The sequence below is a fragment of the Terrapene carolina genome, unplaced genomic scaffold (assembly GCF_002925995.2).
Source record: "Terrapene carolina triunguis isolate 2854851 unplaced genomic scaffold, T_m_triunguis-2.0 Scaffold211, whole genome shotgun sequence".
Classification (NCBI taxonomy): Eukaryota; Metazoa; Chordata; order Testudines; family Emydidae; genus Terrapene; species Terrapene triunguis.
In genome coordinates, this window is record NW_020664562.1 from 15,882,353 (window position 1) to 15,894,540 (window position 12,188).

Sequence of the window (12,188 nt, forward strand, 5' to 3'; positions counted from 1 at the left end):
CCGGGGGCTCTCCGCCCTCCCCCCGGCGCTCTGGCCGCCGGGGGGGAGAGCGGAGAGCCCCTGCCGCAATGGGGCGGCCGCTGGCTTTTTTGCCTAGGGCGGCAAAAAAGCCAGAGCCGGCCCTGCTCCATGCAGCTAGCCCTGGTCTCCTCTAGAGATCTTCTGAGGTCCATAGTTTCTGAGGATGAGAGTACAATTCATTACTAGTCTTGCAGTGGGGACGGGAGTAGAACACCTCCTCCCCCACTTGGGATGATTTAGCAGAACTCCACCAGGAAATCCTCATTAATTTTCCTCCCTCAAATTGCATCCCTTTGCAGATATTTCCATGGGAGAGGATGTTCTACGTCTAGATGATGATTCTGCAGTATTGCCCTGACAATGCCCAATATTGAAATCTTTTTGTATGTGTTTGTCTGTATGCAATCATACTGACATTACATGCATGTCAGTATGCATGTAATGCATACAGATCACTTTCATGGGTATTCTGTTTATGGATAAACATATAGCTAAAAGGTAGAAAACTTGTTCTCCTTCATTTTGTTCTGAAGAAGCAATACATGCAGTAGATTCAGTAAGAGATGCAGTCATGTGGACCTTAGAGTCCACTAGGAACCAGGCTATATTTGAACGTAGCCATTTTCCTTGTAGTTTTAATACGTTACAATGGATTATTAATATCGCTAGCTTAATTCCCTTAAATGCTAGCTAAATGCTAAAAACTAAGGGATAGTGTTTGCTTTAATTGTAAAGCTGTATTTTCATAAGACATTTTTCATGGCAGATGAATCATTATAGTTTCAATATTAATATTCAAAATAACACTCCTTTATTTACATAGTGAGATTCAGAGCCTTTCCATTAGTATATCTTTGGATATAATTCTGATCACCTTGAATATCTGTACTGGCTTCAGTTTTGTACTGTAGCAATCAGATAGTGAACAACACACATTGTTATAAAAGTTCACTCCCTTTCATATATAAAACTAACCAATATCTGTGAGCAAGTATGGTACACTATATGAGGAATAAAATTATGGATTTATTTAATATGAGAATGGATTCACCTATTGGTCATAAAATTATTTTCATTTTTTAGCTATTTTTCATTAACCTTAACTAGAATGTATTTAAGAATTATATTTGTGGTTTTCTGTTGTTTCAATTGTTGTTCTTAGATCAAATCAAATAACGGTAGGATTTGTTGATCTAAAAAATTGCCTTCCACATATGGATTGGTAGAAGATTATCCCACCAGGGGGTTGACTATCTGGGAAATTAACATATATATTTTGGTGACTAAATGATTCCAAGAGGGGGAAAAAAAATCTGTGATAATGAAACTAAGTCTATTTTAAAATGCATGGCATCCTCCCGAAAGCTGGTGCTAAGCACACTCAGAGAAAACTTTGTGCATTATGATTATCAAACTGGGTCTCAGTTAATCCACTGATATTTTGGTATGTTTAATATTTAAAGAGTCTTTTAAAACTATTACTCAGAAAAAACTGTGGATTAAAAAAAAGATTTTAGAAATAACAGAGTAAAAGAATGAAGCATCATTGACCTTTATCCCTCTATTGTTGTTAGGAAAAAAATCCGAAGTTGGCTGTAGTCCTTATGTAAATACAGTCTATGTCTGTTGAACATACAATAAAGCATCATAGTGTTCTCCATAATTTTAAGAATTTGAAAAATAAAATGCATAATTAAATAGAAGGCAAGAGAGTATAATAAATGAGGCTGTATACAGCAAGCATGCATCTGAAATACAAGCCAAATGTGATTCTTTTTCAATATGTAGTGATGCAGCTGGTTGAAGGGAATTTGTTTTGCTGTAATCAAGACAACCAATTTTAAGAGTATTTACTATAGCTGAAGTAGCGAGACATTAGCTTTATTTTATCATAATAGAAAATATGTTGCTGTATCAGTTGGAGTAACGTGAATATATATTTTCGTTTGCTAGAATTAGCCAATGAATACAAAGCTGCTTACAGTAATATAAAGAACTGCAAAGTAGCCTTGCGAGAAATGTAGCTAAATGGAAACTGGTAACTAAAGCTGCTACATTTTGACTCTGAGGAAGTAAAGGAATGGATACTAACTTCCAGTTCATAGTTATATTCAATATGGAGGATTGGTCTATATAAGGAGCCCTGGAGATACAATTCATGGGTACCCTCTTTTTATATGCATTATTTTATACTGGAAATTATATATACTAAAATGTGTTCACAATATACACCTCTACCTCGATATAACAATGTCCTCAGGAGCCAAAAAATCTTACCGCGTTATAGATGAAACCGTGTTATATCGAACTTGCTTTGATCCGCCGGAGTGCGCAGCCCCGCCCCCCCCCCCAGAGCATTGCTTTACCGCGGTATATCAGTATTTGTGTTATATCGGGTCACGTTATATCGGGGTAGAAGTGTACTGAAAAATAGTCATTTTGTAACTGAAAACAAAGAAGTGATAATTAACATTGTTTCAATTTTGCCTTTGCACTAAATATTACAAAAGTATTTGAAATACTATAAGGATAGTAGTAACAATTAATGATTGACATATGGCAACTCTAAAACTTTTCCATCGATTATAAGGCAAGGAAGGATCACTCTGATCATCTAAGTGATAACCATACATTTGGCATAGGAGTAACTACACCTCATATGGAAATGTATACATTGTGATAAAGGTGTGATTACAGAAGTGCTTTGCTCCTGGCCCCCCGTCAGACGGGTCAGGGCTATGAAATGTGTATATCCAAAATCTAGTTTTGCTTTTTCTGTCTTATGGGGCTTTGTATTAGAGTCAGGGAAGAACTGAATTATAGTCAGAATAATCTTCAAGTTGAGCCTTCAGTGGCTCCCTCATTGAGCTTTCGCTTTCTCATTGGCAGATTGCTACAATGCACACACATTATACAAACAGGCCTAGCTTTTCAAGACATCACGAGTGAAATATTTTGGGTGGAACAATGCTTGTAAACAAACACACATTCAAAAATGGCTAGCATTGTGATAGTTGTAAAAAGTTTTATCAATCTGGGTTTATACCAGGGCATATTTATATTTATTTATATTTATAAAAGTGCCTAGCCAATTATTTGGATATTATATTTTTACACACACACACACACACACTTACTTTAATAGATCCCAAACCCATTTAATCCATGATATTTTATTCATTTATGACTGCAAGCAGCCATATATTGTGAATTCACTGAAGGGTAGCTCAATATGTTCTGGATATGTAAAAAATAAATACAAATAAAAATAATGTAGATATGAGATATTGTAAACCCCTTTTTGCATTATGGAAGAACATGTTTTCAGTTTGTCTGCTTTCAAATAGGTTCCAGCTTATTTTGGAATGACTGACTATAGAAGTCCTGCTCAGACATCCAAAGCATGGCATTTTAAATTATACCTTCTTTTCATTTTTAAGCAATGGAATGCTTTTCATCTCTTGACATGAGTTATCATTTTGAGGCTTAGCCAGTTAGTTCTATAGACCTCAATACCATATTTCCAGATGGTATTGGGATTAGACATGGCTTTCTATTACAGCTGTATGTTTAAAGTAAAGCAAATTCAAAGACTGTCTCTAAGAGTAACATTTATTAATGTAGTATTCAATAAATCTGTTGCTAAAAAGGTTACAAATGATGACATTAAACCATCACAGATAAAGACACTGAGGCTCAGGGCTGGCCAAGCTGTGCTCAGCGCAAGACCCATCTATGATGCCTCAATCCCTGGGGGTCAGTTTGGCCACTGGTATAATTATAGAGAGCCTTGGTGCTGCTTCATTTATGAACACCTTCAAAGACACCCAAGAATGTGTGAGATTTCCACAGTGCAGCAAGTTCTGGCCTCATCTTCTCTCCTCCCTGACACCCCTCCATTGTGCCCTCTACACTGGGGTCTATGAATTCCGCTCTATGCCATAACATGTTTTCCTTATGCTAGGATGTCTCCAGCTGTCCATTTCAACTATTTTTAAGCCTTCTCTGTGCCAAAGGAGAGTGGCAAAGCAGCCTTATTGGGACTGAATATCTGGCAGATGTATAGGACATCTGTATCTAACTTTCTTGAATGTTACATCAGTGATCCAAAATGATGGTTTGGTCTTATGTTCATCTATTACTGTTTCCTCGGTGGTGTTCAGAACAGAGTAAAGTACTGTATTCCTATCTCTTTATTTGATGTATGGGATATTGAATCTTATTAATTTTATGGATCACTTTTCTAATCCCAAATGGCTTGTACCTTAATGTAAGTAATGAATAGAAGCCTTCTTCTGCAATTCATACACTTCTAATGTTTCCTAGTTGAGGTTTTACTTCTTTAAAATTGCTTGGTTGGGGTGAAAATTGCATCTGCAATTTTATCAATGAAAATTACGTGGGTGGGTTACATGCATAACCCCCACCCTCCACCTCTTTGTGAGAAGTGATGAACAAATTAGCTTATCTGCACATATTTTAAAATGTCATTCCCGTCACATTTTGTGTGCAAAAGCAGCATTTTGAAAATCTAGCCATTACTGATCAGTGAAAATATCACTTCTTGGGGATTAATCTTGAGTTAATGTGGAGAAATTCAGCCTTAGAGAGGGAGACAGGCACCTTTTGCAAATTAGATCTAGCCCATTTTTGTTCATAGATGGATCTGCTGTAGTGTGTCCAGGAGAAACAGGTATGAGGGTGTACATTTGCAGTCTCCTCACCTGACATGATCCCAACCACAAAGCAAAGTCTGTCTGTATAGGTGTGGGTTGGAGGCTTTTTAATGCTTTTCCAGAGAACTAAAAAATAGATTTTCTTGCACAAATAAATTCTGGCAGGGATTACCAAGACACAAAACTCATAGAACTGTAGGGTTAGGAGAGACCGTAAGGATCATCTAACCCCCTGCCAAGATGCAGGATTTCTTGTGTCTAAACCATCCAAGACAGATGGCCATCCAGCCTCCTTTTGAAAGCCTCCAGTGAAGAAGCTGCCACAACCTCCCGAGGCGTCTGTTCCATTGTCCTACTGTTCTTACAGTTAGGAAGTTTTTCCTGGGATTTTATCTAAAGCTGCTGTGCTGTAGTTTGAACCCATTGCCTCTTGTCCTGCCCTCTGTGGCAAAAGAAAACAACTTTTCTCCATATTTTTAATGACAGCTTTTCAAGTATCTGAAGACTGCTATCATATCCACCCTTAATCTCCTCTTTGCCAAACTAAACATACGCAATTCCTTCAGCCTTTGCTCATATGGCTGCATTCCATCCCTTTGATCATCTTTGTCACTCACCTTTGGATCCTTTCCTTTCTATACATTGGTGACCAAAATTGGACACAGTCCTCCAGCTGCGGCCTAACCAGCACTGAGTAGAGCAGTACTATCACCTCCCATGACTTTCATGCTATGCATCATTAATGTAACCTACAATTGCATTTGGCCCCCCCCCCCCCCGAGCTTTGTGTCATCTGCAAACTTGATCAATGTGCTCTCTATACCTACATCCAGGTAATTAAAAAAGATGCTAAACAATACTGGACCCAGAACAGATACCTGTGGGACCCCCTTGAGACCTCCCTCCAACCCGACATCAATCCATTAATAGTTACTCTTTGTTTGCGATTGTTTAATTAATTATGTATCCACTTAATCTTCTTAGTTCTGTTGAGCCTGCATTTCTCTGTCTTACTTATCAGAATGTCATGTGGGACTGTGTCAAAAGCTTTGCTGAAGTACATGTATATTATGTCTACCGCATTCCCCCTATCCACCAAATCAGTTACTCTATCAAAGAAGGAAATCAAGATTGTTTGGAATGATTGGTTCTTGGTAAATCCTTGCTGGCTGCTAGTGATTACCCCTTCATCCTCCAGATATTTGCAAATTGAATGTTTTATACATTGCCAGGGCTCTATGGTTTTTGCCGCTCCAAGCACGGCAGTCAGGCAGCTTTCGGCGGCACACCTGGGGGTGGTCCACTGGTCACGCAGATTCGGCGGCATGCCTGCGGGAGGTCTGCCGGTGGCACGCCTTCAGCGTCCCCGCCGCCGAATTACCGCCGAAGCCGCAGGACCAGCGGACCTCCCGCAGTCATGCCGCTGAAGGCAGCCTGACTGCCACCCTCACAGCGACTGGCAGAGTGCCTCCCGCGGCTTGCCGCCCCAGGCACGCGCTTGCTGCACTGGTACCTGGAGCCGCCCCTGTACATTGCTGTAGTAGCTTCCCCCGGTATCGAAGTCAGGCTGACTGGTCTATAGTCCCCCAAATCCTCCTTTCCCCCCCTTTTAAAGATGGGCACTATATTAGCCCTTCTCCAGGCTTCCAGGATCTCTCCTGTCATCCGTGAGTTTGTAAATATTATTGCCAATGGCTCTAAGATTTCTTCAGCTATTTCCTTCAGTGAATAGTATTCGGCCCCACAGATTTGAAATCATTCAAATTGATCAGAAGACTTTTGACATGTTCTTTACTTATCCTGATCTGTATCCCTTCCCCTTTATTGTCTGATACCTTTGCTATTCATCCAGTTACATGTTGTTTTTTGTGAGAAGACTGAAGCAAAGTAGGCATTGAGCAGTAGTACCTTCCTATCACCTTTTGTTACCAGCTTGTCTTCTCCATTGAATAGCAGACCTACACCATGCCTGATCTTTCTTTTTTTGTCTGACATATTTGAAGAATTCCCTTCCATTTGTGTCTAACATTTCTTGCCAGCTATAACTCATTCTTTGCCTTGGCTTTCCTGATTTTGTACCTACATGCTCATGCTATTCCTATGTATACTTCCTCGGTGACATGCCCCTCCTTCCATTTCCTGTATGTATCCCTTCGGGGTTTTAGATAGCTAAAAAGCTTCTTATGCAGTCACATTGGCCTCCTGTGGCTCTTATCTTTCCTCTGCATCGGAATATCTTGATGCGGAGCTTCTAATATTATGTCTTTTAAGAACTGCCAGCCCCCTTCGACTCCTTTTCTTCCTAATTGGTCTTTCCATGGGACCTTGCCTACTATTTCTTTGAGTCAGTTGAAATCCGCCTTTCTGAAGTCCAATGTCCTTGTTTTGCTGTTCTCATGTTCTCCTTTCCATAGGATTTTGAATTCTATCAGATCATGATCACTTCCTTTCAAGTTCCCGACTACCTTCACATTCACAACTAATTCATCCCTGTTGGTCAAAACCAGATCCAAAATGGATGACCCCCTAGTTGTTTCCTCAACTTACTGAATCAGAAAGCTGTCCCCTACACATGCTAAGAATTTGCAGGATGTATTCTTTTTTGCTGCAATAATCTTCCAACGGAGGTCAGGGAAGTTAAAATCCCCCATTAATATTAGCTCATATGTTAGCTAATCTTGTTGCCTGCTTGTAGAATGACTTCCTCTTCCTGATTTGGTGGTCTAAAATAGACCCCCACCATAATATCACTACTGTTCTTTTCCTTGTTATCCTCACCCAGAGACTCAGTAGGTTTGTCACTCACTTCTCCTGGGATCTTGGAGCAAGTTTGTACATTCTTGACATACAGCGCAACACCTCCTCCTTTCCCCCCCATACCTGTCCTTTCGGAACAAGCTACGGTATATCCTTCAGTGCTGGTACTCCAGTCATGGGAGTTGTCCCACCCAAGTCTCTGTGATGCCAATTAACTCATAATTTTCTTCATATGCCATGACTTCCAGTTCACCCTGCTTGTTCCCCAGGCTCCTTGCATTTGTATACAGGCATCAAAGATATTTTGCAGACTGCCCTGTTGCTTTTCTTTTTGCCCTTTTAATGCAGTTGTGATTTCTAGACCCTTCTCCAGAAATTAGCTCATAAAGGCTTATCCACAGCTGAGGTCCTTCACCTACTTGTTGGTCGAAGTCAGTGGGATGCATATTGTGATGGAGGTGGCACACAGCTAGACACATGGAAAAAGAATAACTGTTGGCTCCAATGGTGCAGCTTGATTCAGGGTTTGTGTATTTTGGGAGGTTTTGCACAGGAGTAAACTGATCTAACTACACCCATGCAACCCCCCAGTGCAGATGTACTGTCACTAATCTGAAATGGTTTGCAGATGTGTCAGAAGTCTATTGCAGATGGATCAAACTATTCACATCGCTCCTAGGTTTGGCATCACCTCTGTAAGGAACTCTCCATAGTATGTGTCTGCATGTTTAACCACATACCTGAATGAGTCATTCTATTTGATGTGCTTGGATATGCCTGGCTTGTCCTTCACTCACTTTTTGTTTGAGGTTGTGGGAAGAGAAAAGTTACTACAGATTCTATAGGAATGTGGGTTGCTTCTCAGGCAAGATACCAATATTGAGTAGCTGACAGTCAGAGGTTAGCCCCTTTGAAATAGCTGGTGGCTCTTATATTAGTAAGAACATGCATTGGTCACCATTCAAAATCAGTTTGAGCCAACAGTAAGTGCACAATGATACCTGAGGTACCCGTTTTCTCCTTGAATAGAACTAGGAAAGAATTGTCCTATCTGCTGGCTAAACATGGGTTTTGAATGGTGACCATAGTAAAATGCTCAATTTAAGCGCTGATTCAAGAAAGCATCCCTATTTAGGAAAGCACTTAAGCATGTGCTTCAGTTTCATTGATTTCAGTAGGAGTTAAGTGCATGCTTATAGTTAAGTATATGCATAAGTGCTTTCCTGAATATGGTTGGAGTTAAACACATGCTTAAAAGCTTTCCTGAACTGGGACCATAGTCCCTCTCTCTCCAAATGGATATTCAACAGTCACAAATGTACTTGGAAGGAGAAGTTAGTGTAATATTGTTGCAGATGCCTGGACCTGGTGATAGTGAAGTTTGACCACATGTGTGGGCACCTGGCTCTTCTGTGCACATAGTGGGACTTGTCATGAATTTTGAAAGAAAGTGAAGTGAATACATTATTCCATGTCAGACTTGGAATGACTTCTGCTCTCTGGCTCATTTCTTATGCACTTTAGAAATCAAGTGCTCATCTCAGACCTCTGCCTTTTTTTTCTAGCCAATTCCCAGATTGTATTACCAGTCCAATGTGCTATTCTGTCTCTTCTCAGAATCCCTCTTCTCTACTGTTCTCCTACATACTCTGCCCTGTACCATGCCCATCGCACTCTTTGCAGCACACTGACTTTGGTCAATGTACAGGTATGGGTCTCAGCTCAGGACAAAGCCTTTGAGATTTTTTTCTTTGTTTAGTTTTTGTCAGAATTTATTTGAATAGGAAAATTGTCAGACGTTAATTAAATACTCATAAGAAAGAGTCCTGGTAGTCTATTTGTTCCTTTGTTTTGGCCTGTCCTTCCTTGAGGTAGAGAGTTGAATCTGAACAACTCATGCATTTGTTTAAAATTTGATTAAGTTGGAACTAAATTAGAGAAATTTCACTTTGTGTATAAACCCCACAGTGGTACTGGGGCTCCACAGGAGCCTGAAGGGGAGTGAGGTAGTGCAGTTAACAGGTTCACCTGGAAAGGAGTCAGGTTTCCTTAGAAGGACTGAGGAAACTCAGGTAGGGGGGAGTTCCAGGAAGCAGGGTTTCTGCTCTCTGAAAATGGTCTGATAGAGTCAGAAGAGAGGAGAATTGGGAAAAGCCACTGGATAGGAGTTGGTTCTGGTGGTGGGTCTCAAGTTAGGGTTTAGACTCCAGGGAGGTGGCTGTCAGGGTTCAGCTTTGGTGCAGAATACTGGGGGAGCTGTGTACAGAGCTAAAGTGCAAGCCCTGGAAGGGTGGAATTGGTTTAGGTTTGTACTTTTGGTTTCGGACTTGTTGGAGAATTCCAGGGGAAAAACGGAAAGTATCAACCATGAAGGCAGGGCAAAGCCTGAGGCCTCTGGGAGCCTCAGAGGAATGCTGACACACAGTGAGCCCAGGAAGGGATTGTGGAAAAAGCCTGCAGATGGGCTGAAGGAGGATGCAGTGGGCCTGAAGACAGACCTTGTTTGTTTATTACAGGGTCCCTGGGCAGGAACTCCTTAGAAGATGGAGGGCCTGGGTTCCCCTACCAGGCACAAGGACCCCAGAGATCAGGGATGAAAGGACTACTGAATCAGGACTCAGGCCAAAGACTTGGCTTGGGGCTGTGGGACTACTTTTTATTAGAGTTTTGATTACCCTGGAAGGGATGGGGCTAAAAATGACCTAGCCAGAGGACTGAGTCACAAGAAGGGGCAGACCACTGGAATGGCTGTTGGTAGGGGGCGCTAGATGAGGAGACCCTGCTATGCAACATCTAGCCATTAGGGGGTGCACCAGTGATGAGAGCATTCTGACCGTCGAGTGTTCAAAACTATGATTAAATTATCAACATTTTTAGTAATCATAGCCTTAATACTGCAAGATGCTAAGCACCCTCATTTTACTTTGAAGCTGTCCCTGTATGATGTTTGCATAGTTCACCATATTAATCTAATTCTTTCCATCAACTGCTGCATTTTGTCAAGGTCTGAAAGACCTGCTAGTAGTGAAGTCCTGGCCCTTCTTATAATGGAAGATCAGGTCAGCTGAAAGTGGGACGACACATTTCTGGCAACTCAATTCTAGCCCTGCTTCCAACAATCAATATATATAACAAAGTATCAATCAGCATGTGTTATCATGTTCAGACATCTTAGAAATTCCCTACACTAAAGCCTTGAATTTTAATACATTATAATCAAAAGTTTTCTCTATGAGAGTTAGCTGTTGGAATTCTGTACCTGTCAGAACCTGTAAGTTAACTGCTATTCAGAAGCAACTAAAAGTAATTCAGTAGCAGCTGAAGTATGTTTAAATTTATGTAAAATTTCATTGAGATGCTATATGAGTAATCAAGGAGGAGAAGAAAATTATTTTTATTTTCACAGTATGTCCTTGGAGATGCTAACCATTTGAAGCAGTAAAATCTTACCAAATCATTGCAGAGGAAGACTATTACATTGACAGCAGGGGCGCCAATGTAATACTTGGTACAAATATTATTAACACGCTAAGTGAAGAGAGATACACTGGGATGAGTTATACTATTTTGCAGGCATTTTGGAGAATTGAAACTAATAAATATGGTCATTGTCATCGCTGGTTAAGCCAGTATAATTTTTATCAGCACCCAAGTAAAATTCATGTTAGTGGCTCATGTTCAGCACAGAAAGGTTTTGACATTTGATCAAAATATGTTTGCAGTCTGTAATAAAGAAAACAGACATCCCATACATAAGGCCAAGCAGTCATAAAGTGACCTCCCTCTGGGTCTGCGAGTGGACTTGCAAAAACGTTTATACACACTGTGACTTTCCCCTCTGGTGTTGTCTGGACCTAGATCTGCTAGGTCACTTGAAATCCTTGACTCTGGGAGCCAGCATTATCCTGCTGTGCTGTGAGAACCCCCCACTCCTGGGCTGTTCATGCACAGCCTCTGGCATGTAAGCCGCTCCCAGCTACTTGCCACCGAATGACACTAGCCAATATCTCCAGTCCTAGGCACAACCCTAGGAACCTCTGTCTTGCAGTGTCCAGTTATGCCCACTGGACACTGCAAGCTTATATGAGTTTGTCAATTTAACAAAGAAATTGATATGTACCAGGCTTGGTATCCCAAGGGGAGCCTCTAACACACTTCAAACAAAACACATTGCTTCAGGTAGAATAAACAAACAAATTTATTAACTATAAAGATTTTAAGTGATTATAAGTAAGAGCATAACAAGTCAGATTTGGTCAAATGAAATAAAAGCAAAATGCATTCCAAGCTGATCTTAACACTTTCAATGCCCTTACAAACTTAGATGCTTCTCACCACAGGCTGGCTGGTTGCCCTTCAGCCAGGCTCTTCTCTTTGATCAGGGCTTCAGTAGCTTGGTAATAGTGGTTTCTGTAGATGTAGGTGGAAGAGAGAGAGAGAGCATGGCAAATGTCTCTCCCTTTTATCATGTCCTTTCTTCCCTCTTGGCTTTGCCCCCCCCTTTCAGAGTCAGGTGAGTGTTACTTCATTGCGTCTTTTGTTCCTGTGAGGCTGGGCTGGGTTTGTCCCATTCACACCCTGATGAGGTGTGAAATACCCCTCTGCTTCTGGAGAGTTTTTGTCTGGGCTTGCTTTAAGCCATGAGGATACATTTTCAGCCTCATAACTATATACATGAAACTATAACCCAGGGGTCGACAACGTTCGGCACGCGGCTCGCCAGGGTAAGCACCC